This window comes from Protopterus annectens, chromosome 8.part0 (genome assembly GCF_019279795.1).
Source record: "Protopterus annectens isolate FY-2018-M chromosome 8.part0, PAN1.0, whole genome shotgun sequence".
NCBI lineage: Eukaryota > Metazoa > Chordata > Ceratodontiformes > Protopteridae > Protopterus > Protopterus annectens.
The window spans coordinates 1,775,683,988-1,775,691,138 of record NC_056741.1 but is presented as its reverse complement, the minus strand read 5'-3'; the positions used below and the strand labels follow the sequence as shown (position 1 = coordinate 1,775,691,138).

The 7,151-nt window shown below is 37.7% G+C and overlaps 1 long non-coding RNA gene across 1 annotated transcript in view; it reads left to right on the top strand.

Moving 5' to 3' along the window:
• The first annotated feature begins 486 nt into the window (after positions 1-486).
• The window catches only part of LOC122809632, a 137,251-nt gene continuing 130,586 nt past the window's right edge, over positions 487-7,151 (top strand). Inside the window, exon 1 of the long non-coding RNA XR_006365931.1 lies at positions 487-594. This is a non-coding gene — a long non-coding RNA (uncharacterized LOC122809632). The remainder of the gene's footprint in view (positions 595-7,151) is intronic.

Sequence of the window (7,151 nt, the reverse complement as noted above, 5' to 3'; positions counted from 1 at the left end):
CTCATATAGTTTAGATGTAAATTCAATAAAACTTCTGATGTTTCTGGTCTTCCTGTAAACAAAGGATGGGGCTTCACCTAAGATTTTAATCAGAAAAAGGGTTTCCTGTGACAATGGTCCAGTTTTCTTTAATAACATTTTTGATACTGTGATAATCCAAAGTATATGTCAGGATGCAGCTATTTTTGTATGTCTTATTCTCTGTGGAATTTCTTAACATTCTCCTACTGGGAAGGTTAAGTGAAGGTGCTTCAGTCCTTTTCAGTTCTATAATGGGTTCCAGGATGATTTTTTAACATTTGACTTTCATAGCCTCTAACTAGAAAATCATTCTCAAAGTTGTTCAGGTTTCTCAAAAATGGTTTAATCTCTGTAGTAATTCTAGCTAATCTATAGCCCTGGGACTTTACCACATTATACTTGTTTTTTGCAGGATTCAGACATTTACTGGAGTAATAAGTTAACTTTCATTGGTTTTCTAAACAGATCAGTGGCGATTCTGTTATTGTTGGTGTCCTTGTAAATCTGCATATCTAAGAAAGTGGTTGAAGTATGGGAAGAGGTTAACTTCAGGATGGAGGTTGTCTGATTGAGGTAAGTAATAAAATATCCAAGCTGCAAGGTGTCACCTTCCCACACAATAAAGATGTCATCAATATAACGTAAATAGCATGTGATATGTTGCATGTAGTCTGTGTTGTTTAACACAAAGTCCTTTTCCCACTTGTCCAGGGCTATGTTAGCTATGCTGGGAGCCATGGCAGCCCCCATTGCTATACAGTATTTTTGTTTGTAGTGTTTGCCATTAAAAGTAAAGAAATTAAAGTCTAGTACAAGATTAATCAGCTTGCTTAACTTTTGCAATTGTGCCTGTGTACCTTGATTATGTTTCTTAAAAGATGCCATAATTGCTGTTATACAGTAAATTTGAGAGAGCACTGTGTACAAGGATTCCACATCGATAGTTAAAATACTGTCAGCTTCCACTGTAATGTTTTTTATTTTCCTCAAAAAATCCACTGAATCTCTTATTCTTTTCAAATGTCATTAATTTTACCATGAAACTTTACCCTTAAGTTAAGCTTCCTCACAGACATTTTAAGGTCTATCAGTACCTAAGCTACTTCATTCCTGCAACTTGGTACAAAAGTAAGTCCTTTGGACAACACATTTTTTTCATCTTCAGTTACTGCTTAAACAGAGATGTTCCAGGTAAGTGGAGCACCTATTATTGTGGCTGTGGCTAGTTCCTCCGTCTGAGCCTGGGACCTGGGTTGTTGTCAGAGTTCCAGTTGGGATTGCCCAGGTACTATATTTCCCTCGCCCCTGTCCAGTGTTTGGTTCTCCAGTCTCCCTGGGGGATAGTTGATAGGGTCTGATACCTCTGAAATTCCTCCTGTGCTTTCTGGAATCTCAGTGGGCTGTAGTAATATTCCTCACTGTGGCTGTGGTAGGGGGGAACCTGGTAAGAAGGACAAGCTCTGGGACTCTGGTGGTGTGGTGGTCATGGTTCTTGTTCTGCTACTGGTGCTGGCTTTGGTACTGGTGTGGTGGTTGGTGTCTGTGCTGTTGATATTCGTCTTCCCAAAGAAACTGGTCTCTGTGAAGGTGTTAGTATGTGAGAACTGCAGAAGATGAAATATGCTCCAAAGTATGTGGGGAATATAAAGAGAAATAGACTAGAGGGCATGGTGGATTACACTGCATGGATGTCAGCAGATTATTGTAAAGGAAAGGAATAAAGAAAGTAACTGCAAGAAACCAAGATACCTCAGAAGAATGGTGGAAAACAAAGAATGGACTGATATCTGGAGACAAATCAATGAAGAGAAAAGGTTTGCATTCATATGGAGGGAGATGAATTGGTGGAATACACTGGATTGATTAATGATTTCAGGGTAGTATAAAGGTTGTGTTAAACTTGGGAAAATAAGAATAGTCAATATGAGAGAAGTGAAGATAGATGAAATGAGATAATTTGAAAGGAAGAACAGATGGGAACAAGGGAAGTAAGAGGAAAAGGTGAGAAGAAGATGCATAATTAGTGAAAATCCAAAGGGTAAGGCAGAGATGAAGGCCCAGAGTTGAGATAGGATAAAGTATCAATAAAGTGATGTTCTTAAATTCAAAAAAGGCCAACTACACTGTACACACCAAAACATAAACCAACGGAACACTGTGTCTGTATGAAAACTATGCCCACAAACCTTACTAAGTTATATACCATAGAAATCATTATTGACTAAAAAATGACTGAATACTTTCTAAAATTTAGCTGCTCTCGTTTTCAACAAGGGGTTATGGAAACAGTCATGTGATACAATATTCAATTAACTTAATTTAACATATAGTGGTGTTTACTATGTATATACTGATCAGTGAACAATTTTTATATATTGTAATACTTCATTATGTGGTTGGTGATTTATTGGATGTTTGTTTCTTTAATACATTAACTTCTTGATTATGCTTAATTGGTATTGATGATACTATTTAAATTCTTTGATAAGGATTTTTTGGTCAGTTTTGAAAAAGTCCTTCTATTAAGGATGAAATCACTTAACTGATCTTTGTCAGAATTTAACTTATTTATTTATTTATTTGACATTTGTTGACCGGGAAAGTCTATCTGGGTCAGGGATCCATTTTCAGTGGAGGCCCTGGGACAAAAGCTCCACACAGTAAAAACATTTACAAAATAAAGTAAATAGATATTAAATTTACATATGGGAGTGTAGATTACAATAAGTTACAGGTAGACAGTTAGTATAAAAATACCAGACTAAACATTGAAAGCAGACAATTAGTATGAAATTACCACAGCAAACATAGAAAACAAGAAATACAGCGATATAAGTTTATACAGTTGGTTTAACACTGTAATTCTTTTTAGATAGACTTTTGGAATACAATTTGAGAAGTTTTGTATAGTTAGATGGCATTTTTTTAGGAAGACTGCAGCTATACATTTAAAAAAGGGGTAAAATAGTCAACTAATATACATCAGTAGGACTACCGGCAAATTTGAAAATAAAGGAAAAGGAGGAGCTTAATATTTGTAATCAGTGTTTCAGTTTCTTAGTCAAATTTCAGTAATCTAGCTGCTTTGTCCTTTGAAGAGGAATAAGGAAGTAAGTGTAGTACGGGTAGTAGACTAAAGTAGATTGAAGAAGGGGGAAGGCAGAAGGAGGGGAGGGGAGGAAGGAAGAATAGTATAGTAGAGTAAAGAGGGAAGGTGGGGAAGGGAATAGGAACTGTGCTGTTAGATTGTTTTGGAACAGGGGCAGCTACTTGTAACTAGAAGGTGATTTTTTTAATATGAGTTTAAAATTCTCGTGGTTTGCTATTACTGTGATGTATGTGGGAAAGGCATTCCAGATTTTTGCTATAGTGTACGAGTATAGACACTGTCCAACATTTTTGTTTGGTGTATGTAGGGTTACTAGTTGCTTGTCTTTAGACTGGAGAGTCCTGGTGTGTATGTAGGTTTGGAAGAATGATTTTAGAGCAGGGCAGTTATCTGGTTGATATATAACGTTGTGTGCCATTTTGAGTTGTAGGTGGCCTAGGAGGTATGGACGTTTGAGCCAGTTGAGGGCATTGAGAGCTGTACAGTGGTGTGTTTAATAAAGTGTATTTATTGCAAATTTAGCAATTTTGTTATAACAGGATTCAAGTTTGTTCTCAGTGTAATCTGAACATTTGTTAGAATGGGAGCACCATAGAGTATAGAAGGGAGCAGGTAAGTAGTGGCAAGGGTGTCTTCAGTGGTTATATTCATGAAGTTTTTGTGCCGGTAGGACATTCCTAGTTTGAAGTGAGGTTTTTTTATTGCATTGTGGATATGTAGATCAAAGTAAAGCTTATTGTCTAATTTTACTCCTATTAATTTGGCTTGAGATACAACTTCTATTTAAGTATTGTTAAGGGAAAAGATCTTAAAGTTGGCTGAGAGATTTTTTTTGTGTGAAAAGGAGGAGTTTGGTTTTATTTTGGTTCCGCAGGAGCTGTGCTTTGTTTAGGCAGGTTTTGAGGGAAGAGAAGACATACTGGGTTAGATGTAGAAGGTGTTTTATGTTGTTGGAGGAGGAGATGATGGTGGAATCATTGGCATATTGGATTGGGCAGCTATGGTGGGAGGCTGTTAATGAAGATGTTGAAGGGTAATGGCCCAAGAATGGATCCCTGAGGAACTTCTGTGTTTTTTGATAGATAGTAGGAGAGACTTCCCGGCCATTTTATACATTGTTGCTTGTCTGTTAAGTAGCTATTGACCCATTGTTGAATTGTGGGAGAAAGACCAAGGGTAGACAATTTTGTAGTAGTTTAGGGTGGGAGGCTGTATCAAAGGCCTTAGATAAATCAAGAAATATATTTCAGAGGTTCAGCAGTCCGGCATCCCTGGCTTTGTTGACTGTATCTGTGAAGGTGATTAATGCAGTAGTTGTACTATGTTATGGTCTGAAACCATGTTGGGTGGGAGTAAGTAAATTGTCTTGAAGTTTATGATTAAGTAGCTGTTTATCTACACATTTTTCTAGAAGTTTGGATAGGGGGCATAGGATAGCGAAAGGATGGTAACTGGAAATGTCATTGCACTTACTGCTTTTGTGTAAGGGGTTATTACGGATTTTTTTCTTAAGGTGGGGATGGAGGATTCTGAGATGGACTGGTTGATGAGTATGCTGATGGGATAAGCTATAGCATTAGCAATGCATTTTAAGCACTCTGGGGGGAGGTTGCCAGTAGAGGGAGAACAGGAGTAACAGTAGCCTATGTAGGTGGTGAGTGCATACAGGTCGGATAATGAAGACAGGGGGTGTTGGTCAGTTTTAAGTATGCCCTGTGGGAGAAAGGAAGAAGAACAGGAGTGTTTTGTATTAGTTTGAGAAGTGTCTGGGTTGTTCACGGTGTGTGAGTTGCAGTGTTTATTGGAATGATTGAGTATGCTGTTGATACATTTTGATGAATATTTAACAGGAAAATAAACAATTTAGTTTTATGGGAGCCTAGTTTATTGGAATTACTGCAAGTTTTGTTTGTTGGTTGGTTGTTGTAGTTATCATTTCTGCCTTTGTGGTTACTTTGGGGAACTACAGCATTGACAATACACCCCTAGGAGTTGACCCAATTGTTTGGTATTTGGGAACTTATGTGCAGAGTGACCTAACTTTTGACCAGCATGTGCCCATTGCTGTAAGAATGTCCTTCTGTATTGCACAGCTTATAAACAAAAGAACTGTATCTAGATTTAGGGATGTCACTGACTCTCTTTACTTGGTCCTCATCAAGACAGTCACTGGATATAATGTGTTGTTTGGCATGTATATGCGGAGACACATGCAATAACTGGAATGCCCACAGAGATACCTTATTAAAATTATACAAGGTCTAAGCAACATGTCCTACATGGACCAGTTCAAGCCCTGTCACTATACTCACTATCCTATAGACTGCTAAGAGATGACCTGTGTTTGGCATACAGAGAATCCTCTGACCAAATATTGATTAATTTACTGCACAAAAAACAAGTTAAATGGCATCAGAAATAGTCTATGGATCTAAACCTCTTCTGCAACATCAACAGAACAGTTTGTAGTGATAGGTATATCTCACAGAGGATATTACTGGTCTGGAACAGACTCCCCATCCACATAAAACAAAGTTCATCTCTGTCCATATTCAAGCACAACATTGATCTATGGATGATAAACAGAACATTTACCCCAGGACTGCTCCCTGTACTACTAATGGACAGAGACATCTCCCAAATATTTTTCCCATGCATGGGTCTCCTCAGATTATCAATGGCATGATCCCAGTTACTCTTATTAGGAGTAATATATAATTATCAACCATGAGATGGCTAATGCTAACTTATAACCAAATTAGATAGGTTAATTCAAACACATAAAAAGGGAAAACTGGCTAGGATTAAAATGACTGGAAGGGCAGTTTGCCTAGTACTTTCCTATGAAGCTTATGAACCTATTACAATCGGTCAGTAATGACATACATTATAAAGTTTCATACTTCATAATGTTCAAAAATGCATGTTGATGCAACATCCATTGCCTTATTAACTTTTTAAGTGGATTAAAACCAAAACACCCCCAAAAAATAATCTTAGCAAAAGTGTTGTACTGGTTTTTGTAGTGATGCAAGTGATGCTGTCATCTTCATTCTCGAATGTGATTTAAACACAATGCAGCATTCTCCATTATCATCAAAGATGCCTGACAAGCCACATTATAAGAGATAGGTTGGGAACTATCAAAGGTCAGCAACAATGGAGAACACTGGACCGCACTAGTGTTTTTGCAAAACTCTTAGAACATCATGACAGTTGCATAGCATCTATCATCTCAGTCACAGGTCTAAACTTTTTATGCTCCATAAACAGGGGAAAAGCTAAAAATAATGGGTAGAAAACCTAGTTACTCATACATCTCTAGTGACCTCATTATGAGGAATTCTCCTCATTTTGAGTCTAAAAAGTCTATGTTGCTCACTGTTCCACATCTGAAGGTCATGTTACATATTCAGTGTTAATAATTTTTCTAATTAATGTCAGGGACAGATGACAGATATGCTCAGCAATAATGAAAACCTTTTTACGTTTATTCATATTTAGTGGCAGTAACAGATTCAGGTGATAATGGAGAACACTGGACTTTCCATAACCACTTCAATTGGTATTCTGTATTTGCACTTTCAAGTGATCCAGTGTTCTCCCTTATCACCAAAAAGGTCTAAAGGGGGGAAAAATGGGGTCTGAATGGGCAGATGATATGTCAGCAAGCAAAGGAGAATAGTAGTGCTGAAATCCAATTCATTCTCAAGTCTCGGTGAGTACCATCATGAGGTGGACCCTGTTTTTCACAAAATCTCACCAAGACAACACTGATATATAGACTATATTTATATAGCATATATCATGGACAGAAGTAGGTCAGAAATTAAAAAAATAGCTGGGTGCACAAGACCCAGGATAAAAAAGTACCCAATCATGGTAGGCGCACCGGTGCCAGGACTGTAAAAAAAATGGCAGTGTAGAATCCTCAAAATACAGAAACATTCTTACAATGGGGCCAGGCCAGGTCTAGGGGGAGGATGGCCCCACCTGTCGTAGAAGCAGCAGTCCACAAAAA